Raw genomic sequence first — 20,730 nt, 5'->3', positions numbered from 1 at the left:
CCCATTGTAAAATACGTGCAGGCAACAGTAATACTCCAATTGGATGTGAATAAGGGCCAGAAAATACTGTCCCGTGGGCCGCATTTAGCCCCCAGGCCACAGGTTTGAGACCGTTGTCCTATATGAATGTAATTCTAACCTTTAGTAATAACAACAACAAAAAAATGCAATGAAAGTGAATAACGGGGTTAAATTAATTTTCTTAAATAGCGTATTTCCTCTTCTAAACACTAACTTCCACATAAGCAAAGAGGGCGTCAGCGCCTAGCAGGCCGGGTGGCGGTGCGCAGTAACGGGCTGTCCCGGCTGGCTGTCACCGCTGGCCTGCTACCTTACATGGGCAAACCTCGGCTTGGAATTTCTCCGCGTGACGTCACTGCCCACAAAACTCTCCCAGAATTGTGGATCAAGAAGTTTGGCTGTTTTTTTCCCCGAGGATTCTGTCACTTTTCCTATCGTTTTGATTTCCTCGAAAGCACCAACAAAAAGGTAAACCGAACCGAATCGAGCTGAACCGGGCGCGGTTCCGTTAAACTGACGCGGGGGTTTAGAGGGAAATGTTCGACGTACGGTTGGCGACAGCGGGTGGGGGAAGACGATGCTACTTCTTTGAGGCTCCGTAGTCATGCCGGTAAGAATGCGAGAGCGTGGCCGAGATTCGGACGTGGATGCCGGGGGGGAGGGCGTGGACACACCTGGGGCAACGTTCCACTACTAGCATGACAACCACGGGCTAACCACAGGATAACTAGTCTCTAGCTAGCGAAAAGTAGCAGAGCGAAGTTTGGGAAAGTTTTTGCCCGCAACTTTGGGCGTCTCTTGATTCATTTGTGTCTGTTCTTAGTCGAGTGGCGGGCTAGAGAATGCGGAAGACGGAACTATGCGCCACTGAGAAGAAAAATGTCTCGAAAAGTTGGGGTTTTTAGGGAGTAAAATAAGCCAAGCGAACTTGTTAGCTGTTTTGTTAGCCGGTTTAAGTAAATCCATCCTATTGAGTCGAAGATGCAGATTCGTCAAAATTCCACAGAGATTTTAAATGGGACAGAACTCATCATTGTTGTCACTCGTAGTAATGACCCTTTTAGTTTCAATTCTATTAGGTTTGATGCAGGGTTTTTCAGACATTTTACAAGGGATCCTACATTAATACTTAAATCATAAACCAGACATTTACCAAAAGAATGTCTCCATGCACCACTATTATTGGTGTACACCAAAACGACATCTTTCATCTAAGGATCAAAACGTATATTTCTTAAAGATTAAATAAGTATTTTGAGTAGGGCTGTCAAACGATTCAAAGTTTTAATCGAGTTAATCACATCTTAAAAACTAATTAATCGTAATTAATCGCAATTCAAACCATCTATAAAATATACCATATTTTTAAATATTAAATTATTGTTGGAATGGAAAGATAAGACACAAGACGGATATATACATTCAACATACTGTACATAAGTACTGTATTTGTTTATTATAACAATAAATCAACATGGCATTAACATTATTAACATTCTGTTAACGCGATCCATGGATAGAAAGACTTGTAGTTCTTAAAAGATAAATGTACAAGTTATTGCAGGGGTGTCCAAACTTTTTGCAAAGAGGGCCAGATTTGGTGTGGTAAAAATGTGGGGGGCCGACCTTGGCTGACGTCCTTTACGCAGAACAATTTATTTAAGCAAATTTTAGCAAGCCATTCTGGGTGTTACTTTTGCTTTATTATTATTTTTTAATTAATAATTTTAACCATCTCGCAATTAGCCTTTGTGGCGTTCTCTTTCGACTCTCAGGCTCTTGCAAAATACTGCTGTTGTGAAGTTAAACTAGCTTCAAGTTGCTTCAATTTCTCTTTTTTTATCTTCCCTATAATCTTGTCGTACATGTCAGCATGTCTTGTTTGGTAATATCGCCTCACATTGAACTCTTTAAAAACAGCGACTGCCTCTTAGCAAATGAGGCAGACACAGTTGTTGAGTATTTTAGTGAAGAAATCCACCTGTCCTTGTAGCATCGGCTCTCACAGTCAACTTTCTTTTTTTTTTTTTTTTTTATTGTCGCCATTTTAGAAAATTGGAAGTAAAGGGTCACACGGGGTGATGTTGCTCAGAGTGCTGCTGCCTTTTAGTGGGTAAATGAGGAGCAGCATTTAGTGTGTAAGCTACTTCATCTGCTGGTAGCAGTACTGCTGACCAATTTATCAAGTCTGTGTGCGGGCCAGACATTATTGATTTTATGATAGAGGCTGGGGGCCGGATGAAATTTGACCACGGGCCGCATATGGCCCCCGGGCTGGACTTTGGACATGTCTGAGTTATAGAAATTTTATATTAAAACTTTGGCTGTCAAATGATTAAAATTTTTAATCAAGTTAATTACAGCTTAAAAATTAATTAATCATAATTAATCGCAATTAATCACAATTCAAACCATCTCTAAAATATGCCATATTTTATGTAAATTATTGTTGGAATGGAAAGATAAGACACACGACGGATATATATACATACAACATACTGTACATCAGTACTGTATTTGTTTATTGTAACAATAAATCCACAAATGGCATTATTAACATTCTTACTGTTAAAGTGATCCACATATAGAAAGACTTGTAGTTCTTAAACGATAAATGTTATAGTTACAAGTTATAGTAATTTTATATTAAAACCCCTCTTCATGTTTTCGTTTTAATAAAATTTGTAAAATTTTCAATCAAAAGTAGAGTTAATATAATAATAAGACGAATAAAAATAACAATAATAAAAATAGAGTGAAAAGTTTTACGTGTATTTTGCATAGCTATTTTGATATGGAATGCCAGTTCATTTTGCATTGTTGTTTAACTGTGTGTCAGAATAGGGTCTCATTACTATAGACTGAAGTGCTTTTCTTTTTGTGAACATTATTTTTTTTTTTGAGAGATAGGAATATTATTTTTGTTGTGCTTTCACTTAACGATACTTATGTTTGTTGTGAAGGAGCTCCCGAAGCTCGTGCCAATAAACAGAGCGGTCCAAAGAACGCCTGTGTCCGCTCGCCTTTACTGTATAACATATACATATCTGTACATATCTTACCAAAATACAACAAGAGACACATAATTGCCACTAAAAGAAAGAAAACTTACCGAAATATGTGTGGAGCACAAATAGCAATTTGCATTGCATTGTGAATACAGCATAAACGTCTCACAACTACTAATTCTCCCACGTTTAGAAGAAATAACATGAGTTGCCCCCAAGCGGCCGGTGGCATTCTCTTCACTCTTAATGTCCATAAACGGCCTCATTGTAATCTGTTTGAGGCAATATGCGAGCGGGTCATTCATTGCATGCGTTAATTGCGTCAAATATTTTCACGTGATTAATTTAAAAAATTAATTAACGCCCGTTAACGCGATAATTTTGACAGCCCTAATTAAAACCTCTCTTAATGTTTTCGTTTTAATAAAATTTGTACATTTTTCAAACAAAAAATAAACTAGTAGCTCGCCATTGTTGATGTCAATAATTACACAATGCTCATGGTGCTGAAACCCATAAAATCAGTCGCACCCAAACACCAGCAGAGGGCGACAAACCACCAAAAAACACAAGTAACAAATGGACATGACACTGTGCTGTCATTTTAATCTGTTTGAGCGGGGCATGTGCGTTAAATGCGTCAAATATTTTAATGTGATTAATTAGAAAAAAAAATTTACCGCCCGTTAGTGCAATAATTTTGACAGCCCTAATTTTGAGTCAAAAATGAACTAATACTGGTGATTCTTCAACATTCCACAATTGGCATGCATCGAATTTCCTTATTTTTAGTGATTCAAGGCACACATTTTACTTTCGAATGGCAAAATACAAAGTAAATACACAAGGTTAATGAGGATCTCACCTCAATTTACCCACCAATTTTCTTAGACTGTGAAATCTGGAACCGTTTAGTTGGACAGCGAGCTATTTTGTTGTATGAATCAATGGAGCACAGGTTAATATTACTGTCTGCCTCCTTGTGGAATTGCTGTTTTTTTTGTTTTGTTTTTTAAAAGTTCATCTGCCTGTCAGTACATGCTGCTAGCATTGGTATGAGAAAAGTATAAGCTACATCAGCAAATAATTTTGTACAAATGAGGTGAAAATGAATAATTTACAGTGGCATAGTGGTGTGAAATTAAGCATTTAGATTAGGGATTTTTCGGACAATAAACTGTAAATTTGTTCCCCCCCGTTTTCAACTCAGTGTTTCATAATCCACTGCGTCTTACTCACAGATTTCGACAGGATAATGAGGATGATATAAATATCCCATAATGCAATGCGGGCACATTAAGTTTTTATTGCAGTGTGGTTTATATTCGAACAAATACTTTTTTTGTTTAATATGGTGAGTGCATCTTATCAGGTACGTCTTATAGTCTGAAAATCATGGGAGATTTAATCCAACTTCATCACATACTATATAACAAGAACAAAGCAACAGGATGCAGATAGCGGCACTAATCAGAAGTGTACATCTAGTATTAAATAGCATGTACAGTTAATACAGCATGTAAGAGAGTAGTGTTGTGTAAGGGAGTGGTTGACAGGCTATAAAGAACGTTGGTATGATGAAGGCGAAAGAATGTTCATCAGATCAACTATACTGGCTTTTATTGCCTGGTGTTTGTAGTAATAATCATTAAGTAGTGCTTCATTAAGTAACATGAACCCTCATATTTATGGTGTACAAAATATCAATTGTCTCAGTCAAAGAATGTGGTATGATTATGATGGCAAAATTTTTTTTCCAATAGGGAAATGTAGAACTATTCAAGACACCCATAAATGTATTTGCTTTTATCTGAAAGAACGATGATTGGTTGCCGAGAGCCAGTCGCACCATAAAAGGTCATAAACAACAAATCTTGGTTCAGGGAGCATCGCACTCGCTGTGCATATCATCTCTGTAAAATGCTGCTTATGCAACATGCTTGTCATCTATTGAGAAGAAATGATAATGGTTACATATGGTCATCATGGCTAATTGGCTTTATGATTATGAGGGAGGCTCTTGGGAAATGTTCTTTCATCTAAAGTCTGTGAGGAACCCAAAAGTTTTGACAGCCACCTGATTTAGGCAATTCTATTCATTTTTACAGTGTGGTGTCCGTAATTTGTGGATTTTTACTATTATTTTTTGGGTTTAGTGTACAGTGATGCTTTAATTTACGAGTTATTTCTTTTCCATTTGCAAGCTTGTAATTCATTTACCTGTATATCCAATCTTCACAGGTAAAATGAATTAATTTAGGAAATGTTATTAATTTTTACAGTGTGGCGTATGTAATTTGTGAATTTTTACTGTTATTTTTGGGGTTTAGTGTACAGTGGTGCTTTAATTTACGAGTTATTTCTTTTCCATGTCCAAGATTGTAATCATTTTACCTGTATAGCAAATCAATTTTCACAGGTAAAATGAATTGAAATACCATTTATCCATTGTAGCTCACATTTTTTGTTACATGTTTTTACTAAGGTAAATTGTAGTTAAAATCTAATATCTCTGGAATATCATTTGTTGCTGAAAAACTGCTGTTTCACACTTACAGTATGACCAGTAGTCGATGTCATACTGGTAAATTAACTGTATTTTGTATGTTCTAAGGCTAGGTGCATACCGCAGGCCTTAACGCCAAATCTGATTTTTTTGGTATTTTTCCGACTCGAGTGAGGCATTAACTTGACGAGCTGAACGGGACAGGTCACATAAAAGTGGACCTTTTTAAATCCGATCCAGGTCACTTTCGTACAGTGTTATGAAAAAGTATCTGAACCTTTTGGAATTTTTCCCATTTCTGCATAAAATCACTATAAAATGTGAACTGATCTTTGTCAAAATCACACAGATGAAATGACAGTTTCAGCTGTAACTAAAACCACCCAAACATTTATAGGTTACTAAGTAGGGGTGTACCGGTACACAAAAATCTCGGTTCGGTCCGTACCTCGGTTTTGAGGTCATGGTTCGATTCATTTTCGGTACAGTAAAAAAACAAAATGCAAAATATAAATGTGTTAGTTGTTTATTACACACCTTTCAACAACAGGAACATTAGCCTATACAATTCTGCTCGAAAAGTAGCGGGTATTTAAAGATAATCCAACAACAATTTGCCTTTCAGACCCCGCGTATTGGTCAGCTTTCTTTCTGAAAGAAAGAAGAAAAAAGAAGTCCTGTGCTAAAGAGAAAAGCAATCCTAATGACAAAGATTTTTAACATGTATTTCACAAATGAAATGCCGCAATGAATCATTTTTTTTCTTATGAACGGTTTTCAAAAGCTTTATTGGTGGATTTTCTCAAGTTAAAGCGCCACACAGAAATTAATAAATTTAATTGTGTAAGCAGGCTCTGTGTATTATTCTTATTATTTAATTACAGGTGTTTCATTTCAATTTTATTTAAATGGGCTATTATTTATTTTATTATGTGTTTATATTTTACAAATGTGATGTTGTGTTCATTTATATTGTACAGTGTATTTTATGTTGTATAACTTTAGTTCCTATGTGAATTAAAGATGTCCCGATTGATCGGGTCCAATCACGTCATTTTCAAAGTATCGAAATCGGCAAAAAAATATCGGACATGCCTTTTTAAAATATATATATATATTTTTAAATTAAATCGTTTTGTAATTGTATTTAACGTTACAGAGTCTTTAGTTTTGGCTTAAGGTAGGGTTATCAAATTTATCCCGATAATGGCGGTAATTAATTTTAAAAAAATGTACCACGTTAAAATATTCAACGCAATTAATGCATGCACTGCACGACCCACTCACGCATTGTTGCGCTCAATCTGTAATGGCGCCGTTTTACCTATATAGAGAGCTAAAAGGCAGCGTAAAATGAGTAGAGGGAATTTTGGAAGCCTTTGGAGCCTTTTTTTAATTGGCTAAAGCCTTACAATCCCTCTCCCTACGATGAGAAATATCGTGGGAAGCAATGTGGGGAAGCAAGGTAGTAATTGATCTTTTTCTTTACACCCTATGTTGTTTCCCAATGCAGAGAAGATATATCAATTGGTAGCACTACGCACAGTCATAGTTCCACTTCCCATCATGCATTTGGGCATGGCTACAGTATCTTTTACTGAAAGCTCAACAAAATAACCTAGATAGCAATATTTAGTCACAATATGCAAAGTCACATTTGTCCTTTAAGAATTACAAGTCTTTCTATCCGTGGATCCCTCTCACAGAAAGAATGTTAATAATGTAAATGCCATCTTGAGGATTTATTGTCATAATAAACAAATACAGTACTTATGTACTGTATGTTGAATGTATATATTCGTATGCATTGCCAAAATGTATATGATCAGGAAAAATTATCATGTTCATGAGCAAAAAAACATGATCATGTTTTTTTGCTCATGATCCGATCCCGATCGTTTTAGTTTGAGTATCTGCCGATCCCGATATTTCCCGATCCGATTGCTTTTTTTTGCTCCCGATTCAATTCCAATCATTCCCGATCATTTTTCCCGATCATATACATTTTGGCAATGCATTAAGAAAAAAATGAATAAAACTCGGACGAATATATACATTCAACATACAGTACATAAGCACTGTATTTGTTTATTATGAAAATAAATCCTCAAGATGGCATTTACATTATTAACATTCTTTCTGTGAGAGGGATCCACGGATAGAAAGACTTGTGACTTTGTATATTGTGACTAAATATTGCCATCTAGTGTATTTGTTGAGCTTTCAGTAAATGATACTGCAGCCATGCCCACATGCATGATGGGAAGTGGAACCATGACTGTGCGTAGTGCTACCAATTGATATATCTTCTCTGCGTTGGGAAATAACATATGGTGTTAAGATAAAGATCAATTGCTACCTTGCTTCCCCACATTGCTCCCCATGATATTTCTAATCGTAGGGAGAGGGATTGTAAGGCTTTAGCCAATTAAAAAACTGCTCCAAAGGCTGCCAAAATTCACTCTACTCATTTTACGCTGCCTTTTATCTCTCTATACAGGTAAAACGGCGCCATTACAGATTGAGCGCGACGATGCGTGAGTGGGTCTTGCAGTGCATGCATTAATTGCGTTAAATATTATAACGTGATACATTTATAAAACAATTAATTACCGCCGTTATTGGGATAAATTTGATAACCCTACCGTAAGCCTAAACTAAAGACTGTGGATGAGTGTAACATATTATGTCTGTAACGTTAAATACAATTAGAAAACTACTTAATTAAAAAATATACTGTATATATTAAAAAAAGGCATGGCCGATATTTTTTTGCCAATTCTGATACTTTGAAAATGACGTGATCGGACCCGATCGATCGGCATCGATCGGGACATCTCCACCACGTACCGAAACGGTTCAATCCAAATACATGTACCGTTACACCCTTACTTGCTACCCTAAAATTTTAGTTCAGAGGCCACTGTTGTCCTATGAGTAAATGAATGTTAGGCCGAAGCATTGTACCACTGAATTCATATTTCAGGCTATTTATGGGCTAAAATGCATGCTGACCATACCTGTAGAATCTCCAACTTCCTCTCAAAGTTCTTAACCTAACATATCTCTCAGACAACTCACGCAGAGCCGCCGCCGTACCCCCATTAAAATGTGCCTGAGCGACTGCAGTGAACCCACCAGGAGGGTCTGCAGCTCAAAGCGTCTTTCAACTTTAACATCATCAACACTGTCAAACGTGTCCTTTTTATTTTTTAAAAGAGCGCCGCCGCGTTTAATGCAGTCAGAAATGGTTCTGAGCGACGCAGATGTATGCGGTTTGATAGCGGCTGCTCTCAAGGGGCGGCGGGTTGGTGTGCAGGGGGGCGGTGAGGTTCGTATTATTGATTTGAAATTCACACTATGCGAGTCCTCCTTTTAACAACTACAGTCGGCTCTTTTCCCCGTTCGTTTATTTCCGATGCTGAGGCTGAGCACGTTGACATCGCAATACTGTTCGCTTCTTAACTGCCGCCTGCTTAAAATAATTGATGTTTAAGTCTTTATGACAATGCATTCATACAAAAAAATAGTCTGACCTGTATCACAGACAGCACTAATAGTGGTTGTTTTTACACTTGTAAGAGAGTTCGGAGTCATAAAAAAGTAATTCAGGAAACAAGACATGTTCTGCGATTCCGATTCTACAAGGTCATCGCCCATCATCTACTTCATGGGTAATAAATGTTTGAGTCTTGGTAGAGGTATGCACTCTCTGAGTGCCCTTAACATTTTTCAGTTTTGTAAAAACACTACATATTTTTTTTTTCGGGCAAGAGGCAGAGTTTGGTTTTTAAATGATTTTTTTAAAAGATGTTTTTCAGGACAGTTTTTGAAGGACCTTGTGTGATGAATGCAGAAAAATGTTGAAAGACACTAAATAGGCTTTAGACCTTTCCTTTGATAAATGATATGTATTAATCATTTAGGAAACTGAGCAAAATTATGGTTGAAAACAATGTGTTGGACTGGATGAGCTAGCGAGTTGTATAAGAAGTTTTTTACTCTGGTTGCCTTGCTTAGCTCAAATGGATTGGATGTCTACCGCTGTGAATAGCAGTGAATAAGCAAAAGTAACTGTCAAGGAATTGCTTCCCAACATATTCTTCTCAAATGTTGACGTATACAGGCATAAAAATCACTCACCTTTCGGCGAAATGTGCCGTTTTGAGGTCAAAAAGGGTGGACTACGTGAATTGTGTAGATCCGAGGAGAATTTTTTTTTTTTTTGGAGGGGGGCCGGGGTCGTAAGTCCATCTAACTAACTAACTAACTAACTAACTAACTAACTAACTAACTAACTAACTAACTAACTAACTAACTAACTAACTAACTAACTAACTAACTAACTAACTAACTAACTAACTAACTAACTAACTAACTAACGAAATGTTTTATTGAAGTTGCTAAGCCTGTCGCGATATGCAATGAGTTCATCAATCGCAAGGTAAATAAAAATGATGGCAGTAATTTTGACGGCTGCGTTTTATCACCGTGTGCGTGCATACATTTGTGCGTGCGTGTAAATGACATATGAGACTCCAGTTGTGTCCAGATGTTTATTGGTCAACAACACGCTGTAGAATTACAGTTCACACATACAAAATAAGGAAACACATCTATATTAAACACTGTAAACGTTAGCATTGCTACACTGAGACTAATGGGGGAAAAAAGACAACTTACTTTTAGCCTGCTATAAAACATTGGCAGTCTTTTCCAAAACGCAAACTTGCAGTTAAAAGGTGACACTTCAAACATGAAAAATCGCTGGTTAACAGCATTTGCAAACGAAAAAATGAAAAACAAAAATCTATTAGTGACACCACAAGCAATGACGAAAAGTGCTTTTTGTGGAGTGTAAAGTTGTTGGCGGTTTAGCGAACGTAATTCCGGTGAACGTTTCAAAAATAAAAGCACGTCACGTTTGTCATATAAATAACGATTTCTGGAGTCAATTCCACACACTTCAGAATTAATACTATAATACTACAGAATTCAGATTTTACACTAAGAATAACTTTAAAACGACACCCTTTTTGATTGGCAGTTAATATAATTATTATAATACTATTTTATACACTCACCGGCCACTTTATTAGGTACACCTGTCCAACTGCTCGTTAACACTTAATTTCTAATCAGCCAATCACATGGCGGCAACTCAGTGCATTTAGGCATGTTGACATGGTTTAAGACAATCTCCTGCAGTTCAAACCGAGCATCAGTATGGGGAAGAAAGGTGATTTGAGTGACTTTGAACGTGGCATGGTTGTTGGTGCCAGAAGGGCTGGTCTGAATATTTCAGAAACTGCTGATCTACTAGCAGTGCAACGGTTTGCGGTTCAAAACCGAACCGTACGGTTCAATACGCCTTTATGAGCTGCGCCTTTTTGGTTTTGCAATTACAGTAATTTATTCTGAACGCTTGTGGAATGAATTGGTCAAACTCTGTGTGCCTGTGTGTGACGTGAAGCGTAGCTGTGGAGAAATTCCCGCCCCGTGAGTAAATGTCCAATCGCTGTCAAGCACCTGTGTAATAGGAGCCGAGTAACGCCCTCTCTCGCTTACGAGCGAGGAGAAAGTGAAACAAGAAAGAAAACAAAGCGGAGGAGTCGACAGACCGATTTTTGAGGAGGCACCGGCTTCTTTCAAATCTGCGGTGTGGCAACATTTCAGTTTCCCCGTGGACTACAATGCAGACGGAGAGAAAATACTGAAAAAAAAAACACAATTCGCAAGCATTGCTTAGCGCTTGTTCCCTATGCTAACGGCAACACTTCTAACATGACTTGGGCACCTCAGCCGGCATCACCCACAGACATCGCTTTCTCAGAGCAGGACAATCCCGAAGATGACACCAGTGAAAACACACGGGTCTATAGAAGAGGCGTTCCAAAAGCCTTACAATATCAGGTCAGAAAAACACAAGAAAATAACCCACACAGTGGGGATGTGCATTGCAAAAGACATGCAACCATATTCAGTGGTTGAAGATGCGGGTTTAGTTAATTTAATTGCAACGCTTGACCCGCGTTATATTGTTCCCTCGTGGACATATTTCGCCAACAACATAATCCCCGACATTTATGAAACGGCACGCAAAGCCATCGAAGATGATTTCGCGAAAGCACATAGTTTCGCCCTGACCGCTGATAGTTGGACGTCCCGTGCTACAGAGTGCTACTACCTAACTGTGACGGTCCACTATAATTCATACCTGTCAAGTTGTACGGTCTCGGCGTTATTTGTACAAGTGAGCACTGATTTTTAAATGTGTACGCCGTACGTTACGTTCAAAATCTGCACGTTTTTCGTGCATTGCGTTTTTTTTTTTTCATCCGTTTGGATTTGGTCACGTGTTTGGTTTGTAGCCAACGCGATGCTAGGCGGCTCCAATATTTCCTGACTGTGGCCGACATCATACAATCTACGCCTAGATATCTCTTGCATATAGAACTACATGCGAAATGACACACGGTAGCGTTAGTAAACAGCTGCCATTTTAAAGCAGTAAACTTCTCAGAAAGGCTCTGTTGTAGTAAACCTTCCGAGCGAACCTAAGCAACTTTTTATCCAAAATACTCATAAATCGGCAAAATCTTGACTTGAGTCTATCTTTAAAGGATGAAACAGTTTTGAAATTTTCACATGTCGAAAGTAGACAGAAAGCAACTAAGGCAAAAACGGGAGCAATTTTATCAACTTTAACGGTTGATTCACAACATTAAATGACCTCCAAACATAGCAAAGGTTACTATGTTTTTTTTTTTTTTTTTTTTTTTTTAATGAAAAAAAAAAACATGAAAGTTATCACCAGTTACTTTGCCAAGTAACTTTTTTACTACTGTGTGTGTATTTCAGTAGTCAGTCAATACACTTGCCAAAGAGCTAAGAGGCATTTTAACAGTCGAAAATGTTTACATTTTAAGTGTTTATTTCATTTTTTAAAAAGCAAAATAAAGGCAGTTTAAAAAAAAAACAAAAAAAAAAAGCAAAACGCAAACTGAAACCGAACCGAAACCGTGATCCCAAAACCGAGGTTCAAACCGAACCGTGGGCTAACTGAACCATTGCCCCCCTATGATCTACTGGGATTTTCACGCACAAGCATTTCTAGGGTTTACAGAGAATGATCCGAAAAATAAAAAATATCCAGTTACAATCTTTCGTTGAAATCAGTTGTCAATTTTTCTTTTCTGTCCACATCTAGGGAGGTTAGCCACAGTGGCCTGGGATTTACACTTATTGATGACACTGCGCACGGTAGACAAAGGAACATTCAGGTCTTTGGAGATGGACTTGTAGCCTTGAGATTGCCCATGCTTCCCCACAATTTTGCTTCTCAAGTCCTCAGACAGTTCTTTGGTTTTCTTTTTTCCATGCTCAATGTGGTACACACAAGGATACCACACAAGGACACAGGACAGAGGTTGACTCAACTTGAATCCATTTCAACTGGCTGCAATAATTTAGTTGTTGTCACCACCTGTTATTTGCCACAAGTAAGCAACAGGTGCTGTTAATTACACAAATTAGAGAAGTAGCACATAATTTTTCAAAGGGTGCCAATACTTTTGTAAGGCCCATTATTGGAGTTTTCTTTAAAATAATAATAATTTAATTTTTTTCCCATTCTTTTTTTGTGTTTTTTCATTGCAAGAAAAAGAAATGAAGCTAATACTATTAATGCATTTGTAAATGCAATAATTTTCTGGGAGAAATTGAGCATTATCTGACAGAATTGCAGGGGTGCCAATACTTTTGGCCAGAACTGTAGCTGTCACGAGACTATATCTGTATTTTTCTTCACTGTAAGACAAAGTAACATTTGACAAGAGGTAAACAAAGATCCTATTACTGTATACATGGCAAACTAGATCTGACAACTGTTGGCCGATCTTGGTGCTTCGGAAGAGACTTTTAACTTTTGAATGAGTGTGAAGTCAGGGGGCTGAGGTTTTTTAATTTTGATAGTGTTTTTTCTTCTTCAGTAAATTAATGTTATTTCTTCAGCGGAATCTGAAAAAAGTGAGCACGTATCATGTCGTGTCTGCGTCTGTCTGCACAAGCACGTTGCATGTCTGGAAGTTCCGTCTCACGGCTCTACAGTCACTGACAAAAGTCTTGCCGCTTATCCATTTTGTAGAAACAATTGCAAATAGCCTGGCTTTTAATTATTCAATTGGTTTCAGAAATGGCTCATATAAAAGCTAAGACCCTCCCAAATGATGTTGAATGAACAAAAATATATTTGTTTCACTGAAACAATTCATTTAATGAAGACATGAAGGTCAAATTTTGGCAAGACAAAAGTTTTGTCGCTTACAGAAAGTAGTGTGAAAATTGAACAAAAAATGTACTTCAAATACAAAAATATGTTGCATAACATAAGCGAATTAAGTAGTGGTGCTGTGAGATCCAAATTTAATATTTTGTATGACTTCCATGGGCTTGAAGGACTGCAACCATGCAATTCAGCAAGGATTCATACAATTTATTGATGAAGTCATCAAGAACATCAAAGAAAAAAGTCTTGCATGCCTCCCAGAGTTCATCAACATTCTTGGGATTCGTCATCAATGCTTCCTCTTTCATCAGACCCCAGACATGCTCAATGGTGTTCATGTCTGGTGACTGGGCTGGCCAGTCCTGTAGGATTTTGATCTTCTTTGCCTTGAAGTATGCGATGGAGCACCATCCTGCTGCAGAATTTGTCCCTTTTTATGGTTAGGAATGTAAGAGGCAGTTAAGATTTGTTGATATTTCAGACTATATATGTTGCCTTCCACCCTGTGATATCTCGCACACTCCATACTGGATGTAACCCCAGACCATGATTTTGCTACCACCAAATTTTACTGTTATCTGAGTGAATCTCTGATCCATGCAGGCTCCACTAGGTTTCCTGCAATATTTGCGGCAACTGTGGTGTAATTCAATGGAAGATTCATAAAAAAAAGCCACCTTTTGCCACTTTTCCAGCCTCCATCCTTTTGACTGGCTGTGGGCCTTGGCAAATGCCACACGGTTTTTAATTGTCTGCACCCTGAGAGATAAATAGTCTGAAATATCAACAAATCTTAGCTGCCTATTACATTCCTAACCATAAAAAGGGACAAATTCTGCAGCAGGATGGTGCTCCATCGCATACTTCAATCTCTACCTCAAAGTTCTTCAAGGCAAAGAAGATCAAGATCCTCTCGGACTGGTCAGCCCAGTCATCAGACATGAATATCATTGAGCATGTCTGGGGTAGGATGAAAGAGGAAGCATGGAAGACGAAACCCAACAATGTTGATGAACTCTGGGAGGCATGCAAGACTGCTTTCTTTGATGTTCCTGATGACTTCATCAATAAATTGTATGAATTCTTGCCGAAGCCCATGGAAGTCATACAAAATATTAAATTTGGATCTCACAGCACCACTACTTAATTCGCTTATGTTATGCAACATATTTTTGTATTTGAAGTACATTTTTCATTCAATTCTCACACTACTTTCTGTAGGCGACAAAACTTTTGTCTTGCGAAAATTTGACCTTTATTTCTTCATTAAATGATAAATCTTTTTTCAGTGAAACAAATATATTTTTGTACATTCAACATCATTTGGGAGGGTCTTAGCTTTCGTATGAGCCATTTCTGAAACCAATTGAATAATTACAGGTCAGGTTATTAGCAATTGTTTCTACAAAATGGATAAGCGACAAGACTTTTGTTAGGGACTGTATAGCTGAAAGCCACAATTTGGGTATATTGCAAGTCACATCACAGTGTTTGAAAGTGGCTTAGCACTGTGACACCATTCACAATCTTGTCCACTGAAGACAATTGTTTTCAATGTGACAAACTCTATCACTGGAATCCACCCTAAAATGGCTGGCTAACTTCCTGTTAAACAATTCAACAAGTGTGAATAAAGTGGCGATTGCTCTAAGACTGCAAGGGAAGCTCGACTTCCCCCCAAAATGTCAAAAAATAAGTGATCAAATATATACTGTGGTGTGTACATGTCATGGACTAAATATGCGCTACATACATACATACGCTTTTGTTCAGAATTAGCTTCTTATTACTGGTTATGCAGCAACTTGCTTTTCATCCATTCGAGAAACTTTAAGGTCCTTTAAACAGTGTGGAAGCTGTGCGTCTCCAGAGTTGAAAGTGCATTGTTCGACCACAGCGAAACGAGATGAGTTTATCTAGGGCTGCAGCTATCGATTATTTTAGTAGCCGATTAATTGATAAACCATTAGTTTGAATAATCGAGTAATCGGATAAGGAACATGAAAAATTAAATTACCTGAGCTGAGCCTCAAACGGTATAAAAAAAATAAATAAATGAGGATCTATGTACAACAAAAGAACAATTGGCTAACTTACATTGCGAAAGTCCGCGAGTTTAAATGCTATAAATGCTAACTTTTTTACAAAGCTCTTAACAAATGGTTCAGACACACATTTCTAGGGTTGGGAATCTCTGGCATGAAGTCAATTCGATGTGTATCTAGATACACAGGTTACGATTTGATTCATAAACGATACATTTTTAAGGCCGAGCGATTCGATACGATTCGATACAGAGTGAAAACGATACGATAGTAAACATTTGTTGTGTGTGGTCGTACAGTATTTTAAACATATGAAAAAGACCACATTTCTAATAGCAAAATTAAACAACAAAATTTCATACCAATGTTATGTTTTATTTTTTTATGGAAAAAAAAAAAAAGGCTTACTATATGACCGTCATTTTGTTGGATGGGATTGATAATAAAATAAAACTCCAGTGACAGACAACAATAAAGTGCAGTAATTAGATTACTGTATTTCCTGGTGTTTCGAACACAAGAGGTGAGTAATTTAAGTGCCCACTTTCAACGTAAACATATTACAAACAAAAAATATAAATTATATGCAGCAGCTCTAGAAAAAAAAGAATTAAACCTGCAATTTTATCATAAATAAATAATAAATTATGCTTTACCACTGGCATAATTGGGGGAATAAAAACATGGCATTTTAGACAGACAGGTCAATAATCATTACTTTAACCTTATACACAGCAGTCTTTCATTTATGCCTGTGCTTCCACATTTTTTTATTCCTCATCACTGTCCATATCTTTTTTGAAGGGCAGATTTTGTCTTGAGGAAGATCAACTAATCCACATGTTAATGTTTAAGCAGACTGCGTTTCGTGGAAACAAAATCTCCAGAGGGTCGTGCTGCCCTCTCCACCATTGTAGTGGGTTATTTTTTCAGGGTTTAAAAACTCACGATCTCTGTACCGCTCCACACTTCACACTACCTCTGTCCCATGCGAACAGATCTGGCTGCCTTCCTCACTTCAAAGTCCGACTTTTGTTTTTCCTGGGTGCGTTGAAAATCAATCGCTGCACGTCGCTGGCGTCGGTGCTCAAACTGTCCCTTGTTTTAGCATGTTGCTTCGTTGCCACTACTAGTTTTGTTTTGTTTTGGGCTGTGAAGAAAACGCTACGGAGCGTGCGTTACAGTGGTTTTGTTAGCTCTCGCGTTGTTATGACACGCCCGTGACGATCGGGTAATGACGGCGACTAGTAGCGGTTCTGCCGGAATGCATGGGAAGTTGAGGCAACCATACCGTGAGTTGTGCTTGTCCATATTATATCATGCGTGCGGTCTCAATCTAAGTGCGCTGTGTGGTGAATGACACAAGCACAGCATGTGAAGTAAAAGCTAAATTATCATCCCATTAAGCATTGCATTGAACTAGGCATTAGAAGCCGATTCTTGTGCTTGCGATAGCCGAATTCTATCTCTACTATCGGTTCATTGAATATTTAATGACTAATTACTGTCAAATGGTAACTTTAATATCGATACAGCTGGATCTCTCACCTGTAAACCCGGATATCCGGTCGTATCGGTTTATCGTAAGCTTAACATTTTCCCACAAAAAATAGGCTAAATATACCTATAAACTAAATTACGAATGCGTCAAATAAAAACATTAGCTCAAACAAAATTTAGCTTATGTTGGTCTTAACAGGGAGCACCTGGATTCAGCCATGTTAATTGAGGCAGACTAGAAGGCAGTGTATCCACCCAAATCAATTAAACTAAATGCAAACACTTTCAAAATGAACCATTACGTCACTTTAATTAAACGAATACTCGAAGCAGCAAAATTTAATTCGAATATTTTTTTCTAATCGAATACTCGAGTTAATCGATCAATCGTTGCAGAACTAAGTTTATCCCACCCATCGGATGCTGTGAGTCTCTGCTGGTCTATGGGCAGTGGGCGGGGCTCGGCTAGCCCGGACACTTTGTTTTTCTGCATGATGATTGGATGATCTGTCTGAGGTAGAATCCCTTTTGATTGACATCAAAATGAGCGCATCAGTGATCTTTTCGTATTAACATCCACGGGAGGCATTCATAATCATCCTAATGACACTTTCTTGAGCTATTTTGGGTGTTTTTTTTTTTTTTAAATTGTAGCTGCTAGTTTTTGCAGTCTTGACTTCTGGCACTCTAGTTTCTTTCCCTACTGAGCAGCGGGTGCCGCCGAGCCCCTCCACCGTCACAATGCACGCACAAACGGATACACTTTGAGCTATCCCTCATTGAAAGACCAGCATCTGCCACTGCTTTCCAGAATGGGTGCTTTCGACTTTTTCAGACAATTTATGATGAACTTTTCAACCCAATTTCACATTGAACTGGTTTCATTGGGTTAACTTCCCATATTGAGGCCCCAGAAAAGTGATGAACTTACAAGACGAATAGTGATAAACAGCAATTCCAAGAGTAAAAAGTTTGAGGTTTCTGCTGAAACGTGACAATGAGTCACTCGTCATTATCACTTGCTCATTGACAGGAAAGAAAAGTGCGCTTTTGTTCATCGAAGTAGCAGATTATAAGTGTGAATTTTCGAAAAAAAGAGGGTCCATTTACTCTGCAGATTACATTGTAGTGATTAAAAAGGTATAATTAAAGTCTGATGACTCCCCTGGAGTGCCGCGTGGGTCAGCGGTGATGAGGGTGATATTAACAGCGGTGTAGGAGTGACAGACAGAATATTATTACACAGACAGGTCCTCTTTACTGGGTTCTTGTTTTTACAGACGATTACAAACTCATTGAACATGAATGAACATGAAAGACAAAATGACTATTTAGTGCTGAAATACTATGTTATTGCAGCATACTTGCATCATATTTAATAACTACACCTTTGTTATACTGTATTTACATCATTGTGAATCAGTCATACATCACTAATGTGCGTACAGGTACTGTATTTACAAAATATTTCATGTCTCGCATATACAATAATTACTATACATCACTAATGTATAACGACTTTCTCTCATGTGGCATATTTATATTTAATGTTAAAGACCTTTGATGTGGCACATTTAAAAATGTATACCTTCACAATAGTTACACCATACTTAGTGTTCTATATACAGTACCTATAATGTACCAAATTTAAAGTTTGGTATCCCTGATATACTAATTGCTTATTTAATGGCCCGAATATACAATAGTCACATAATGTAGATGCATTCACATTTGGTGTCCATTTGATCATATTTGTTTAATACGCATATTTTATCTAGGGCTGCAGCTATTGAATATTTTAGCAATCGAGTATTTTGCTGAAAATTCCATTGATTAATCGTAAAAATACATGACAAAACAAGCCATTTCACCATTACATTGAACCATTTTAAGACAATCAATGTCTTTTATTTTAGATGTGCATTGTTGAAAACAGCCAACAATTGTATCGTAGATGCGCCTAGAGAACCCCCCCCCCCACAAATTCACAGCTTTCACTCAAAAAACTTAAGCTCTTATCTTAAGCTCTTATTAAAAAAAAAAAAAAAAAAAAATCTTATTTCTTACCAAAAAAATGTCATTAGTGCTTGATAATACACATCAACTTCAGTTAGGTGTTTTCCCACATGTTTCAATTGAATTTCAATTTGTGTCAAGCTATATTTAAGTTCTAGTTTTAAGTTAGTCTGATAGTCCTTATAGGATTTTGAGTTTTTGCAGCATTCAAAATAAATGTATGATACAGTGGGGTAAATAAGTATTTAGTCAATCACTAATTGTGCAAGTTCTCCCACTTGAAAATATTAGAGAGGCCTGTAATTGTCAACATGGGTAAACCTCAACCATGAGTGACAGAATGTGGAAAAAACCCCAGAAAATCACATTGTTTGATTCTTAAAGAATAAATTTGCAAATCATGGTGGAAAATAAGTATTTGGTCAATAACAAAAGTTCATCTCAATATTTTGTTATGAACCCTTTGTTGGCAATAACGGAGGCCAAATGTTTTCTGTAACTCTTCACAAGCTTTTCACACACTGTTGCTGGTATTTTGGCCCATTCCTCCATGCAGATCTCCTGTAGAGCAGTGATGTTTTGGGGCTGTCGTTGGGCAACATGGACTTTCAACTCCCTCCACAGATTTTCAATGGGCTTGAGATCTGGAGACTGGCTAGGCCACTCCAGGACCTTGAAATGCTTCTTATGAAGCCACTCCTTTGTTGCCCTGGCTGTGTGTTTGGGATCATTGTCATGCTGAAAGACTCAGCCACGTCTCATCTTCAATGCCCTTGCTGATGGAAGGAGATTTTCACTCAAAATCTCTCGATACATAGCCCCATTCATTCTTTCCTTTACACAGATTAGTCATCCTGGTCCCTTTGCAGAAAAACAGCCCCAAAGCATGATGTTTCCACCCCCATGCTTCACAGTGGGTATGGTGTTCTTCGGATGAGCTTCAGTATTCTTTCTCCTCCAAACACGAGAACCGGTGTTTCTACCAAAAAGTTCTATTTTGGTTTCATCTGACCATAACACTTTTTCCCAGTCCTCTTCTAGATCATCCAAATGCTCTCTAGCGAACCGCAGACAGGCCTGGACGTCTACTGGCTTCAGCAGGGGGACACGTCTGGCAGTGCAGGATTTGAGTCCCTGACGGCGCATTGTGTTACTGATAGTAGCCTTTGTTACTGTGGTCCCAGCTCTCTGTAGGTCATTCACTAGGTCCACCCGTGTGGTTCTGGGATTTTTGCTCACCGTTCTTGTTATCATTTTGACGCCACGGGGTGAGATCTTGCATGGAGCCCCAGATGGAGGGAGATTATCAGTGGTCTTGTATTTCTTCCATTTTCTAATAATTGCTCC

The 20,730-nt window shown here is 37.8% G+C and overlaps 1 protein-coding gene across 4 annotated transcripts in view; it reads left to right on the top strand.

Annotated features, from left to right (window-relative positions):
- The first annotated feature begins 287 nt into the window (after window positions 1–287).
- Window positions 288–20,730, top strand: part of lpp (LIM domain containing preferred translocation partner in lipoma) — a 418,112-nt gene continuing 397,669 nt past the window's right edge. For 2 of the 4 annotated variants that reach the window (XM_057840239.1, XM_057840238.1), the window contains exon 1: window positions 530–631. The gene's annotated coding sequence lies outside the window, so the exon portion shown is untranslated. Of the gene's footprint in view, window positions 490–529; window positions 632–20,730 lie in introns of those variants that run through there. The other 2 variants (XM_057840237.1, XM_057840235.1) reach the window with 2 other exon arrangements.

The sequence above is a fragment of the Corythoichthys intestinalis genome, chromosome 7, assembly GCF_030265065.1.
Source record: "Corythoichthys intestinalis isolate RoL2023-P3 chromosome 7, ASM3026506v1, whole genome shotgun sequence".
In the NCBI taxonomy this organism is placed as follows: domain Eukaryota; kingdom Metazoa; phylum Chordata; class Actinopteri; order Syngnathiformes; family Syngnathidae; genus Corythoichthys; species Corythoichthys intestinalis.
The sequence above is the reverse complement of the archived record's forward strand: the minus strand, read 5'-3'. Positions and strand labels throughout refer to the sequence as shown.